The sequence below is a fragment of the Myotis lucifugus genome, unplaced genomic scaffold (assembly GCF_000147115.1).
Source record: "Myotis lucifugus unplaced genomic scaffold, Myoluc2.0 scaffold_12, whole genome shotgun sequence".
NCBI classification, from domain to species: Eukaryota; Metazoa; Chordata; class Mammalia; order Chiroptera; family Vespertilionidae; genus Myotis; species Myotis lucifugus.
In genome coordinates, this window is record NW_005871060.1 from 4,758,804 (window position 1) to 4,773,506 (window position 14,703).

The following is a 14,703-nucleotide window of genomic DNA, read 5'->3' on the forward strand; positions in this document are numbered from 1 at the left end:
TCAATTCCTCCCAGTGATGCCAACAGCAATCAAGGCTCAACTACAACAAGAGAGTGTACACAGCCCACACAAGGATGCATCTAGAATGCCCAGCTCAGATCACTGGGGAGGCTGAGCCACTGGGCCCTACAGGACACCTACTACACAAACACAGGGAAGCAGCCAAAATGCACAGACAAAGAAACATGTCACAAATGAAAGAACAAAAGAAATCTCCAGAAAAAGAACTTAATGAAATGGAAGCAAGCAAACTATTAGATACAGAGTCCAAAACAATGGTTATAATGATCTTAATGAGAACTTTAAGGGACTTAGTGAGAATTTCAAAGATCTTGCTGAGAATTTCAAAGATTAGTGAGAACATCAAACATGAAAAAGGACCAGTCATAAATTAAGGATACACTAAGTGAAATGCAGAATAATTTACAGGGATTCAACAGTAAAGGATGCCCAGAATCAAATTAGTGATTTGTAATATGAGGAAGCAATAAACACCCAATCAGAAGAGCAAAAAGAAAAAAGAATCTAAAAATATGAAGATAGTGTAAGGAGCCTCTGGGACAACTGGAAGCATACCAATAGTCACATTATGGGGGTGCCAGAAGGAGAAGAGAGAGAGCAAGATATTGAAAACCTATTTGAAGAAATAATGACAGAAAACTTCCCTACCTGGTGAAAGAAGTAGACTTACAAGTCCAGGAAGTGCAGAGAGCCCCAAACAAGAGGAACCCAAAGAGGACCACACCAAGACACATCATAATTGAAATGCCAAGGGTTAAAAACAAAGAGAGAATCTTAAAAGCAGCAACAGAAAAGCAGTTAGTTACGACTGTCAGCTGATTTCTCAACAGAAACTTTGCAGGCCAGAGGGAGTGGCAAGAAATATTCAAAGTGATGAATAGCAAGGACCTACAACCAAGATTACTCTACACAGCAAAGCTATCATTTAGAATTGAAGGTCAATAAAGAGCTTCATAGATAAGAAAAAGCTAAAGGTGTTCATCACCACCAAACCAGTATTACATGAAATGTTGAAGGGTATTCTTTAAGAAGAAGAGGAAAAAGAAGAAAAAGAAGAAGAAGAAGAAGAAGAGGAAGAAGAAGAAGAAGAAGAAGAAGAAGAAGAAGAAGAAGAAGAAGAAGAAGAAGGAGGAGGAGGAGGAGGAGGAGGAGGAGGAGGAGGAGGAGGAGGAGAAAATGAATAGCCCTAACCAATTTGGCTCAGTGGATAGAGCATCAGCCTGCAGACTAAAGGGTCCCAGGTTTGATTCTGGTCAAGGGCACATGCTCAGGTTGCAGGCTCGATACCCAGTAGGGGGCATGCAGGAGGCAGCCAGTCAATGATTCTCTCTCATCATTGATTTTTATATCTCTCTCCCTCTCCCTTCCTCTCTGAAATCAATAAAGAAGCTTGGCTATGCTCTCAACAAAAGTCACAATCATGTTAATATTACTTTTTGAATTATTTAAATTCAACCATTAGGGAAAGTACAAATTATTTAATTATGGTTACAGAACAGAGTGTATGTTTTATCAACTTTAAAAATATAAAAGTAGGAGAACCAAGATGGCGGCGTAGGGTGTAGACCTGTGCGTGCTGCCTCCCACATCATTGAAACTACCAACTATAAGACAAACAACTACCATTCAGAACCATGGGAAAGTTGGCTCAGTGGAAGTTCTACAACTGGAAGGAAAGAAAGAAGCGCAGTGAGACTGAGTAGGAGCTACAGAGGCGCCAAGAACAGAGGCACAGAGTTGCATACCAGGCGGGCTGCAACTGGATGCGCGGTTTTTTTCAATCGGAAGGGGTTACGAACTCTCGAATCCTCTGGGCTTGCTCGGGGCAGGACTCTGAGGCCCCAGACCCCACGGGGAGAGGCGGCACGACCTTGCAGCGGTCAGAAAGCAAGAGAGGCTCTGGCTCGCAGCTGCTCGCTGGCACTGGGGGATGCGAAGTCCTGGAGTCCCAGAGAGGCGAGGAGCCAGGAGACGCCACCATTGCTATTTGCTCCACCCTGGTGACTCCCTGAGATCCCACCCTACTCAACTTACATTCCCATCCAAGCTGTGCCAGAGGCAAAAGAGGAAACGCCTGTGCTTTTACAAACTCTTGAATCCACTGAGCTTGTTCGGGGTGGGATCATACGGCACCAGACCCTACAGGGAGAGGTGGCACGGCCTTGTAGGGGTCGGAAAGCGAGGGAGGCTCTGGCCCGCAGCTGCTTGCTTGCACTAGGGGACACGAAGTCCCAGAGTCCCAGAGAGGCAAGGAGCTGTGAAGACGCCATTGCTATTTGCTCCGCCCCGGTGACTCCCTGAGATCCCACCCTACTCAACTTACATCCCCATCCAAGCTGTGCCAGTGGCACAAAAAAACCCACCTGTGCTTTTGCAGCCTAACCCAACAAATTGCAGACTTCAACTCCTCTCACCCATAAGAGACACACTCAAGAAGCAGACCCAGGAGAACCAAGATGGCGGCGTAAGGTACAGACCTGTGCGTGCTGCCTCCCACAACAACATCGAAACTACCAACTATAGGACAAACAGCTGTCATACGGAACCATGGGAAAGCTGGCCCAGTGGAAGCTCTACAACTGGAAGGAAAGAAAGAAGAGCATTGGCAGAGACACCAAGTACAGAGCCCAACCCAACAAACTGCAGATTTCAACTCCTCACATCCAAAAGGGACACACTCAAGAAGCACAATCAGGTTCGGAGGAAGTCGGAGCCGGACCCGGCTGGGCTGGCAACATGGAACCGCTGTACCGGCAAACGCACAAGCACGTCCACCAGTTCCAGTCTCACATGGGACGCTGGGAGACGGCAGACAAGCAGTCTGTGCACTTAGTAGAAAACGAAATCCAAGCAAGCATACCAGATATTCAGCCACCAAGAACGCCTGGAGATTTTGTCCAGCAAGGAGCCGTCCAACAAAAGACAGAATGCCAAACTTCGTGTTGCCCGGTGAGGCCAGGACGGCCCCGGTGAGGTCAGAATGGCCCCGGTGAGGTTGAAATGGCCCCGGTGAGGTAGGGACAGCCCTGGTGAGGTCAGGATGGCCCCAGTGAGGTCAAAACAGCCCCGGTGAGATCGGGACGGCCCTGGTGAGGTGGAGATGGCCCTGATGAGGCCGAAACGTCTCCGGTGAGGTCGGGACAGCCCCAGTGTGGTTGGGATGGCCCCGGTGATGTTGGGATGGCCCCAGTGAGGCCGAGACGGCCCTGGTGAGGTTGGGATGGCCCCGGTGAGGCTGAAACGGCCCCAGTGAGGTGGAATGGCCCCGGTGAGGTCGGGACGGCCCTGGTGAGGCCAAAATGGCCCCGGTGAGGTCGAAACAGCCCCGGTGAGGTTGGGATGGCCCCAGTAAGGTTGGGATGGCCCCAGTAAGGTTGGGACGGCCCCGGTGAGGTTGAAATGGCCCCGGTGCGGTCGAGATGGCCCTGGTGAGGCCAAAATGGCCCCGGTGAGGTCGAAACAGCCCCGGTGAGGTTGGGATGGCCCCAGTAAGGTTGGGACGGCCCTGGTGAGGTTGAAACGGATAATAAAGACCAATATAAACTGATGAACAAAAATAGATGCAGAGGCAGAGCAGCATTGAACACACTGTCAAACTACAGTGGGAAGCCTGGGGAGGGTTTGGGGGGGTGGTGTTAAGAGATCAACTGGAGGACTTATATTGCATGCATATATGAATAACCAATGGACACAAGACACTGGGGGGTAGGGGAGGTCGGGGGAATGTCAAGGGGGGGGGAGGAGACATATGTAATACTCTTTGTAATACTTTAAGAAATAAAAATTATTAAAAAAATAAATAAAAATAAAAATATAAAAATATAAAAGTAAAATTAGAAATTCCAGAAGTTGGAAGGTAGAACTGAGAAGGAGTAAAGAAGGGAATGAGGACACTGCATTTCTCATCTTACAAAATGGGAAATCGAGGGATACTGACTAAATTAGAGAGAACCAAAAATAAAGGTCTACAAATAGCATTTAAAATTATAAAGAAATTAGAGTGGGAACTAAAAATCACACTGATGATGTACTGAGAAGACAGAGGCGGGGAAAGCTGTAAATACGTAATCTCCTCTATCATGCAGAAAGTCAGAGAATGTCTAAAACTATTAATCAAAAAATAAGTCCTGGCTGGTGGGCTCAGTGGTTAGAGTGTCATCCCGAGAACTGCAGGGTCTCGAGTTTGATTCCCACTCAAGGGCTGTAGCTGGGTTGCAGGTTCTATCCCCAGCCCCAGTAGGGGTTCAGGCTCATGTGGGAGGCAACCAATCAATGTGTCTTTTTCACATTGATATCTCCCTCCCTCCTCCCTAACCCCTCCTCCCTCCATTCCATGCTCTCTAAAAATCAATGGGGCCCTGACTGGTTTGGCTCAGTGGATAGAGTGTCAGCCTCCGGACTGAAGAGTCCCAGGTTCGATTCCTGTCAAGGGCATATACCTTGGTTGCGGGCACATCCCCAGTAGGGAGTGTGCAGGAGGCAGCTGAATCGATGTTTCTCTCTCTCTCATCGATGTTTCTAACTCTCTATCCCTCTCCCTTCCTCTCTGTAAAAAATCAATAAAATATATTTTTAAAAAAATCAATGGGAAAAATATCCTCAGTGAAGATTAAAAAATAATAATATATAAATAAATAAAAGTCTAATATATTATTTAGATATAGAGAGATAAGTCCCAGGAAAACTAAAAACAAAAGCATAAATTACTGAGTGAGAATTATTTCCCTCTGTGGAGCAGGATTGAGACAATTGAAGGGGAAGGGGGACAGGAAATGTCTGCTTTTCATTATAAACCCTTCTGTATTATTTGAAAAATTTTAACCATTTACATGTACTACTTTGAAGAAAAATAAAAACCTTTACAAATTTACATTTACAATTTTTCTTGAGAAAAATTGGCAATTGTCACATTCTTAAGTGGTTATTATAATTTGCCATGATTGACATCTTAAATTGTTTTCAACGCCCTAAACAAAGATTAAATTTCTCCATGATGTGGGGAAAAGGTTGGTATGTTGAACATATATTATTTTCTAAAAAAATATACTTGTATTGACTTCAGAGAAGAAGGGAAAGGGAGAGAGAGATAGAAATATCAATGATAAGAGAGAATCATTGATTGGCTGCCTCCTGCTCACCCCTACTGGGGATCGAGCCCGCAACCTGAGCATGTGCCCTTGACTGGAATCGAACCGGGGACACTTCAATCTACAGGTTGATGCTCTATCCACTGAGCCAAACGAGCTAGGGCTATATTCTTAAATTTAAAGGGGTACAAATTACTAGTTTTCCTAGGAAGTCCTCAAGTCTTGATCTCTGGTTGTTTTAATTAAATATTCTCCACCCTCCTTGTTCAAGTATTGGCAGGTTTGCATAAGAATTAAAGTTTTCTAAGCCTCCAGAAGTTTCCACCATCGCTACAATTTCTCATACACATCCTGGTTCTCTTTCTTGCTTTGGATGAGAAGGCAGCTAAAAGGAATCAATAGGCCTCCTTGATTTGGGGGAGGAGTCTCAAGATCTGGCCCAGTGACTGAGTTGAGTCTAACAGTCTTAGAACATCTGAGAGTGCTGCAATGCCAGTGAAACCAGAAACTCACAGCCAAGATCCCAGGTTCCTACTTTACACAGGGACCAAGGAACACACTTGTGGGGAAGCATGAGTGTTGGTTGGAAAGTCTGTAAGGAGGATTCTCTGAAAGGTCAGGGGCCTCTTAGGGGGACATTGCTGAAGGCAGCAGCCCTGCCTTGACTTTTCCAAACAAGGCTTTGCTGTAATCTCTATGTTTAGTCTTTAAGACCCGACCTTGTAGAATCATGTGCTTTCTCAAGGATACTTACCCTGCTGATTGTATCTAGAGGTTAATTTTAGTTCAAACTGTTGTTACAATAAAAGCCTAAGGAGGCAGGCAATCGGGGCCGTTTTGGTGCCTCCTGCCAAGCAGCCCCTTAGCCTCTCTTTCACAGAAACATGTGTTAGAGTAATCTACTCCTCTGTTGCTCAGGGTCTGCTGGTCAGCCCTGGCACACACTGGGCAATTATGCTTCAACATACTTCTCCCAAGTGCCAGGGAAGCCTGTGCTATCACAGGTTAAATCTTTGTGGTTTCTGCTCCAGCCTTTAGAGAGGAATCCTCTCATTTGATATAATTTTGTCTATGCAGAACCATGTGATCACTCTCTACTTCAGAAGGCCAGTCTGCAATCAAAGAGAACAAAGATGAGAAATGGAAAGAGATCTCAACCCTGTTCAAGTCTGGGATTCTGGTTGTTTTGAAGGGCTATTTGTATTACCACCCCACCACCACCTGGATCCCACCCTGCCCTGCCCCAGGCCTTCACAACCCTCTTGTCTGTGTCCATGGGTAATGCATATCCTATATAATAAAGATGTAATATGCAAATGGTCATTACGCCGTGAACTGTAACGACCGACCACATCACGACCAGATCAGCAGGAGGGTGGGGCAGTGAGCTACAAGTGGGTGGCGGAGAGCTACAGGAGCGGGCAGGGCAGCAAGCTATGAGGGGGCACGAGGGGAGCTACAGGAGGGCGGCAATGAGCTACTGGCACACAGATTCGAGCGCAGGGCTACTAGTATGCATATAAATTCTTTGGTTAATCTCTTCCCACCACTCCCCCCCTTTCTTTGAGATTCATCAGTCTGTTCCATGTTTCCATACTTCTGGTTCTATTTTATTCATTAAATTTCTTGCTTGTTTATTTTGAATTTTAGATTCAATTGTTGATAGATATGTATTTATTGTCATTTTTATTGTTCATATTTTTTAAAAATATATTTTATTGATTTTTTACAGAGAAGAAGGGAGAGGGATAGAGAGAAACATCGATGAGAGAGATCAATCAGCTGCCTCCTGCACACCCCCTACTGGGGATGTGCCCGCAACCAAGGTACATGCCCTTGACTGGAATCGAATCTGGGACCCTTTAGTCCGCAGGCCGACGCTCTATCTACTGAGCCAAACCGGTTCGGCAATTGTTCATATTTTTTATCTCTTCTTCTTAAAGAATACCCTTCAACATTTCATGTAATACTGGTTTGGTAGCTTTTTCTTGTCTATGAAGCCTTTTATCTGACCTTCAATTCTAAATGATAGCTTTGCTGGGTAGGTCTTGGTTGTAGGTCCTTGCTATTCATCACTTTAAATATTTCTTGCCACCCCCTCTGGCCTGCAATGTTTCTGTTGAGAAATCAGCTGACAGTTGTATGGGCGCTCCCTTGTAGGTAACTAACTGCTTTTCTCTTGCTGCTTTTAAGATTCTCTCTTTTTCTTTAATCTTTGGCATTTTAATTGTGTAGTAGGTGTCCTGTAGGGCCCAGTGGCTCAGTCTCCCCAGTCGCATGAGCTGGGCACTCTAGATGCACCCCTGTGTGGGCTGTGAGCACTCTCTTATTGTAGTTGAGCCTTGATTGCTGTTGGCATCACTGGGAGTAACTGACCCCCAGGCCAATTAGACAATTGAGCACCAGCTGTGACTATAGTGGAAGAGCTGCTATGCAGGAGACAGCCCTATGGAGCAAGACTTGCTTTAGTAGGGCTTTGGTGCTCACTGAGTCTGCCCCTTGAGTGTGTCACTCATGGATCTGTAGAGTTGTAATCTGGCATGATCCGAAGCTGTCTACCAGATCACAATGCCATGAAAAGTGGACAGAGCAAGTCTCTCTCCACCCCGCCCCGCTCCCCAACCCCCATCCTGCCATGAGCTGATGTTCTTGGCTGAACCTCTGAGAAGGCAGTGCAAGTCAGCATGTCCTTAAAAAATGATTCAAAGATGACAGCCATTCCCTTTAGAATGCCAGAAGATAGTTTATTTCTGAAGAAATTCAGATAACTCTTAAGCAGTTTCCTGTAAATGATTTTCAGTTCAGAGTCAGCCCTTGGAAGGTGACTGTTAGTGATCCACACCATTAACACTGAGTTCGCTTTAGTGCTCTGAAGGACACAAATGAGGGAGGTTTTCTTGTGTCTAGCCCTCTCCCTGACCCCATCCACTTATTTATCTGGACATTATCACCCTCCAAATCTGGAAAGTGACGATCCAACAGTTTTACTTTCCCCAAATAGTTACCCTTCAATAGGGACCCCCAGCAGAAATCATTCCCCTCACCCCCAAATGAGGGAAGCTCTCCCAAAGGTTTGTTCTGAAATTCTCCTTGAATGGCTAAATTCAAGGGCACCTCTGTGTCTACAGATTAGTTGATCTCTCACTTAAAAAAAATTAAATTTAAAAAATTTCAATTACGTTTACAATCAATTTTATTTTGTATTACTTTTAGGTGTACAGTTTAGTGGTCAGACAATCATACTTTACAAAGGGTTTCTTCTGTTATTTCCAGTACCCACCCGGCACCACACATAGTTATTACAATATCATTAACTATATGCCCGATGGTGAGCTTTGCATCCCCATTACTGTTTTGTAACTGCCAATTTTTACTTAATCTTTTCACCTTTTTCACCCAGTCCCCAACCTCCCTCCCCTCCGGCAACCATCAGTCTGTTCTCTGTTCTGTTTTGTTAGTTTGTTTATTCTGTTCTTCAGGTTCCACATATAACTAAAATAATATGGTATTTCTCTTTTTCTGACAGGTTTATTTCACTGATCCATGCTGTTGCAAATGGTAAGACTGGCCCCTCACTTTTGAAGCACTCTCCTCTTCTTTCTTCCTTCCTTCCTTCCTCTCCTCTTACACAAACCTCGCCTTCTGAGCTCTGCTACTGTTTCCTTTTCTAACTAATGACCACATGTTGGGATTCCTCAGGGCTGGCCCAGAACCTCTTCTGGTCTTTCTCTAAACTCCTTGCTGGTCTCATTCATTGCCATGGACTCAAGCATCATTTTAGTACCAATAAACCCTAAATTTGTGTTTTCAACCCGAGTCTCTCCTTTGACCGACAAACTCTTGACATCTGCTTTCCTGACCGTTCCCTTGGATATTTTATTGTCATCTCAAAGTTGACAAGTCCAAAGAGAGCTTTAGATTTTCTCAAAACCCATTCTCACACCCGCCTCCAGCCCTCTCCATTTTATTGAGTGGTGCCACCTTCCACCTGGCTGCTCAAGCTGGGACACAAAAAGTCATCCTGAATTTCTTTCTTTTCCTCTGATCCCCAATCAAATTCATTAGCATATAGCTTTTCTTGATAGTGTGTCTCAGAATTTGAGGCTGGAAACATTAAAAAAAAGAGAGAGAGAGAGACTGTCCTTTAACTGCCAGAAATCTGTATCTGTTGCTTTCAGTGAAAATTGCAAATTTATGGGGAAGATTCTTCTTTTGTACTGGGAGAAATAATTTTATTTTAATTTTTGGGAAAAAAAAGTAGTTTCTTGGTTTGAAATAATCATCAGATAGTTTTTAAGCATATCTTCAACATAAAAAGGTCTAGAGTGCTCAGGTGCAAATAACTAGTTTGATTTTATCTATTTTTATTTATTTATTTATTTGTTTGTTTGTTTGTTTATTTATTTGTTTATGTGGCTTACAACCACAGCCGTTGGCTATGATTGTGCTGGGAGGGCCCTGCCCTCCAGCTGGGACTTGCACGTGGCAGTGAGAGGACCCTGTCCTTTCACTAGTCCGAGGCTTGAACCTGGCCAAAACACCGTAACCGCGCCCCACAGTGGACAAGACAGTGTTGACATCTAAGGTCCATAACAGATGGCGCGTGAAAAATGAGAACACTCATGAGCGGTCCTTAACAGATGGCGCGCAAAACACGAGAAAATGCGTGAGCGGTACTTAAGGTGCTACAAAAGATACACAATTTGAATCGTATTTATTTTTTAAAATATATTTTTATTGATTTCAGAGAGAAAGGGAGAGGGAGAGAGAGAGAGAGAAACATCAATGATGAGAGAGATGCATTGATTGGTTGCCTCCTGCATGAGTCCCAACTAGGGCCAGGGATCAAGCCTGCAACCGAGGTACATGACCTTGACTGGAATCAAACCTGGGACCTTTCAGTCCTCAGGACAACGCTCTATCCACTGAGCAAAACTGGCCAGGGCTGAATCGTATTTAAATATCAACCTCATACAATACTTCTTTATAGTTTAGCAAGATATACATTCAAAAAAATTTAAGTATATTTTTATTGATTTCAGAGAGGAAGGGAGAGGGAGAGAGAAATAGAAACATCAATGATGAGAGAGAATCACTGACCGGATGCCTCCTGCACGCTCCCCACAGGGAATCGAGACTGCAACCGGGGCATGTGCCCTGACTGGGAATTGAACTATGACTTCCTAGTTCATAGGTTGATGCTCAACCACTGAGCCACACTGGCTGGGCAAGAAGTACATTTTTAAAAGTGATATCTTTACCTGGCAAATGAAAATTTGGATATTTTGAAACTTAATCTTCATATTTTAAGAATTCAAACTTGTCTTATCACAGTAAACAATAAGATATTAAAATATCTAGATAATATTCAAGATAAAAGGTATCAGGAGAGCCCGGCCTGTGTTGCTCAATGGATTGAGCATCATCCCATGCACCATTCCAAGTCAGGGAACATGCGGGGTTGTGGGCTCAATCTCCAGTGGAGGAGGGTGCAAGAGGCAGCTGATTGGTGTTGATATTTCTCTCTCTCTCTCTCTCCTTTCTTTCTCTCTAAATTCTATATTTTAAAAATATTTTTTAAAATGGTATTAGGAAAATCAGTAAGATTTTAAATGTGAGGTTCTACACTGTTACTCCAAGTTCAGGTAACATTTTATTCCTGTCCTTGGCTTGCCCCTCCCTTAGCTGTCTCACAAAAATATGTGTGTTTAAAATATGGAGTTTGAGATTTATGATCAGTTGGAGAACCATGTTTAACTTCCGATTTATAGTTTGGGCCAAGGTATCTAACTTGGCCCTCAGGACTAATTACAGCAAACTTGAGATTATATTCAAACTCTGCTTTTGGTGAAAGAAATAGAATGTTCTGCTGAAAATCAGAAACAGCCTGAGGGCTCCTAAACAAGAACGCACCATGAACCATACTTTCAGAACCAGTGCCATGACGTTCAAAATGACTGATCCTCAATGAGCTGTTTTAGCCCAAGGTACTTAATAAATCATAGTTACATTCATGCCATACTGATGACCCAGAACATATTAATCTCTGTTAACAATCACTGACATTTACATTACTAATCTAATTCAGGCATCCCAGGCGTAGTAAATGCATATGTCAAAGCTTCAGGAATCGAAGTTACTACTGATCCAAAAACAATCCTTATTTTGCTGTGACCAGATGAAGAGGACACATGACCACACTTTCCGGCAACGTGGGTTCTCTAAGAATAATGTTCCCATTTTATTGCTTGAATGAGTACAATGTCTAATTCAAATGAAAGCAGATAAAATAAAACCGGTTCTAAATGACATGCCAGCAGAGTGAACCCAAGACACAGGTTTCTTCCTTTCCCTCAAATCCTTCCCTCCCACCCCTCCTTCAAAACTTGCTGGACCATGTTTTGGATCTTTTCACAACCCAGGCCCCCGAAGAGTGGGGACTTCTGAGCTGTGGCTCCCCTTATCACACGTGTCTCCTGCTACATCTGGTGTTGCCATAGTGCCTCCCACTCAATTGAAATGCCCATCCACATTAGACAGTAGGGCGGAGCGGGCAAGCGCTGGCACTGGGACAGGCTCCCAATCAGACAGACCTCAAAGGAGGCCACTCTGGCAAGGCCTCCACAGGAGCAGACTGGCGAGGCCTGCCTGCAGGGGTCACTACATGCTCTAAGGAAGTGGATACGGGAAAAGAAAGAGGAGGCAGAGGCTGCGGGGACATGCCTGTCTTGGGTCCTGTGTGTGAGAAGTCTATCCTACTCCCTATGTGTGCTTAGATTCCTTGTACAAATAACAGAACACTCCTTTCCATTCACTTCAATAGGATGAACTCTTTAGAAAAAGACTGACAATCAACCCCCAAATTTTATGCTTATTTCTTCCACTTCTATGAATTTCCACTTCAGTGAATTGAGCAATTGAAGACTCAAGGAAAAACTCAATAAAAGACACAATGACTTGGAGAACTCTGGCAAGTTATATGTATCCCATTTGCTTTTGGTTTCCAATCTCCTCTTTGCTTCAAATCCACATGCAAGTTTCTTCTTTTTTTTGAGCAACCTGTGAATTTTCAGCTTCCTTTTTGGCTTTTACAAAGTTACAGCAGGCAATCTCTTTGGCAATTTTACACCAAGCTGTTGGGTAGCTAGCTAGCTGGTTGCTGAGTTCCTCAGCCTTCTCAATAGTCCACTCTTCCACAGCCTGGACTATGCTCCTTTCAAGGCCCGACTTCTCAATGTTTTTTTTTTTTCTTTTCTTTTCTTTTCTTTTCTTTTCTTTCCTCTCTTTCCCTCCCTCCCTTCCTCCCTCCCTCCCTCCCTTTTCTTCCTTCCTTCCTTCCTTCCTTCCTTCCTTCCTTCCTTCCTTCCTTCCTTCCTTCCTTCCTTTCTTTCTTTCTTTCTTTCTCTCTCTCTCTCTCTCTCTCTCTCTCTCTCTCTCTCCATCTCTTTCTTTCTTTCTTTCTTTCTTTCTTTCTTTCTTTCTTTCTTTCTTTCTTTCTTTCTTTCTTTCTTTCTTTCTTTCTTTCTTTCCTTCCTTCCGAGAGACAGAGAGAAAAACCTCAATGTGAGAGAGACACATCAATTGGTTGCCTCCCACACACTCCCCTACTGGGGCCAGGGATCAAACCTGAAACTCAGATATGTGCCCTTGACTGGGAATCAAACCTGCGACCCTTTTGTGTGTTGGCTGGCAGTCTAACCACTGAGCAACACTGTCTAGGGCTCAATTTTTTTTTCTTTTAACAGGGGATTTAAACCTGTCATTGACTCCAAAATACTGAGTAAGCTCCTTCTGCTGGGTTCCACATGAGGACTGTTCACTATGAAATTCTTCTTTGTTCTTCAATTCACCTTTTCTAGGGTGTTTTCTATTTTTCCTTCTGAATCTTGAAGTTGAGATTTTCTGTTCAGAGTGTGTGTTTTTTTAAATTCTTTATTAGTTGGGAGAAACCAAGATGGCGACATAGGTAAACATCTGGAAATTGCTGCCTCCGACAACAAATTCAAAAATACAACTAAAAGACAGAACGGTCATCATCCAGAACCACAGGAAGGCTGGCTGAGTGGAAATTCTACAACTAGAAGGAAAGAGAAGAGCACGCAGACTCAGAGGAGGTGCGGAAGTAAAGTGCAGAGGTACGGAGGCTCCAGCTCACGTGCGGAAAGGGGCGGGCACCTGAGGACGCGGCTGTCTTTTTGAATTGGGAGGGAGTCACAAGCTCCCGACTGCTCTGAACTCTGGTTCCGGGAAATCTCTGGGGTCCCAGGGCTCATACGGGGAGAAACTGGACGGTCTGGCAGCAGGCAGAACTCGGAACTTGAGGGCGGCTTTCCCTCAGAGGTGCTTGCAGCAATTACCGGGACATTGAGACTCGTGGCCCCTTAGGGCAGGGCTGAGAATCAGCCATAGCTGCTTGCTCCACCCTGTTGATTCCGAGACCCCGCCCCATCCAGGCTGCTGCAAAGCCTTTTGCATATGAATGCCCGGGTCCTTTGCAACTTGAAAATTACCTAACAAATTGTAGCTGGGCCAGACAGACCCAGAACTTCCAAGAGAAGGCCCAAGGCCCCACAGCAGCTTGCATTGCTTCATAGCTGGGCCTCATCTGGGCACCCCAAACCCCCAAAAAAGGAAGGGGAATCTGCATATCTCTTCGTAGCTCCTGCTGGGTAACCTCAGGAAGAGGCTTAATTAGCACCTCCTTAGATCCAAGAGCCAGTGTACCCAGTGGTCAGAGTGGGAACATCCAGATTACAACTCCTCAGATTCATAAGGAACACACTCAGGGGGCAGACTCAGTGAGCACCAAAGCCCCATTGAACCAAGTCTTGCCCCAGAAGGGTGTCTTCAGCACAGAAGTTCTCCCACTGTAGACACAGCTAATTCTCACTGCCAATTGGCCTGGAGGCCAATTCCTCCCAGTGACACCTAAAACAATCAAGGCATAACTACAACAAGACTGTGCACAAAGCCCACAAGGGGGTGCACCAAGAGTGTCCACCTCAGGTAACTGGGGAGGCTGAGCCACTGGGCCCTGTAGGACACCTAGCACACAAAACCACTCTACCAACATAGAGAAGCAGACAAAATGCGGAGACAAAGAAACAGGTCACAAATGACAGAAATGGAGGACAGCAAACGACTGGATATAGAGTTCAAAACCATGGTTCTAAGATTTTTCAAGAATTTTATGGAAACCGCCGATAAATGTAGTGAGATCCTCAAGAAATCTAGTGAGACCCTCGATGTTGTGATAAAGGACCAACTAGAAATTAAGCATACACTGACTGAAATAAAGAATATTATACAGACTCCCAACAGCAGACCAGAGGATCGCAAGAATCAAGTCAAAGATTTGAAATACGAAGAAGCAAAAAACACCCAACGGGAAAAGCAAAATGAAAAAAGAATCCAAAAATACGAAGATAGTGTAAGGAGCCTCTGGGACAACTTCAAGCGTACCAACATCAGAATTATAGGGGTACCAGAAGAAGAGAGAGGGCAAGATATTGAAAACCTATTTGAAGAAATAATGACAGAAAACTTCCCCTACCTGAGTGAAAGAAATAGACTTCCAAGTCCAGGAAGCGCAGAG

The 14,703-nt window shown here is 44.5% G+C and overlaps 1 pseudogene; it reads right to left on the reverse strand.

The window, feature by feature from the left end:
- Positions 1 to 11,959: 11,959 nt before the first annotated feature.
- LOC102436213 overlaps positions 11,960 to 14,703 on the reverse strand; it is a 3,984-nt pseudogene continuing 1,240 nt past the window's right edge.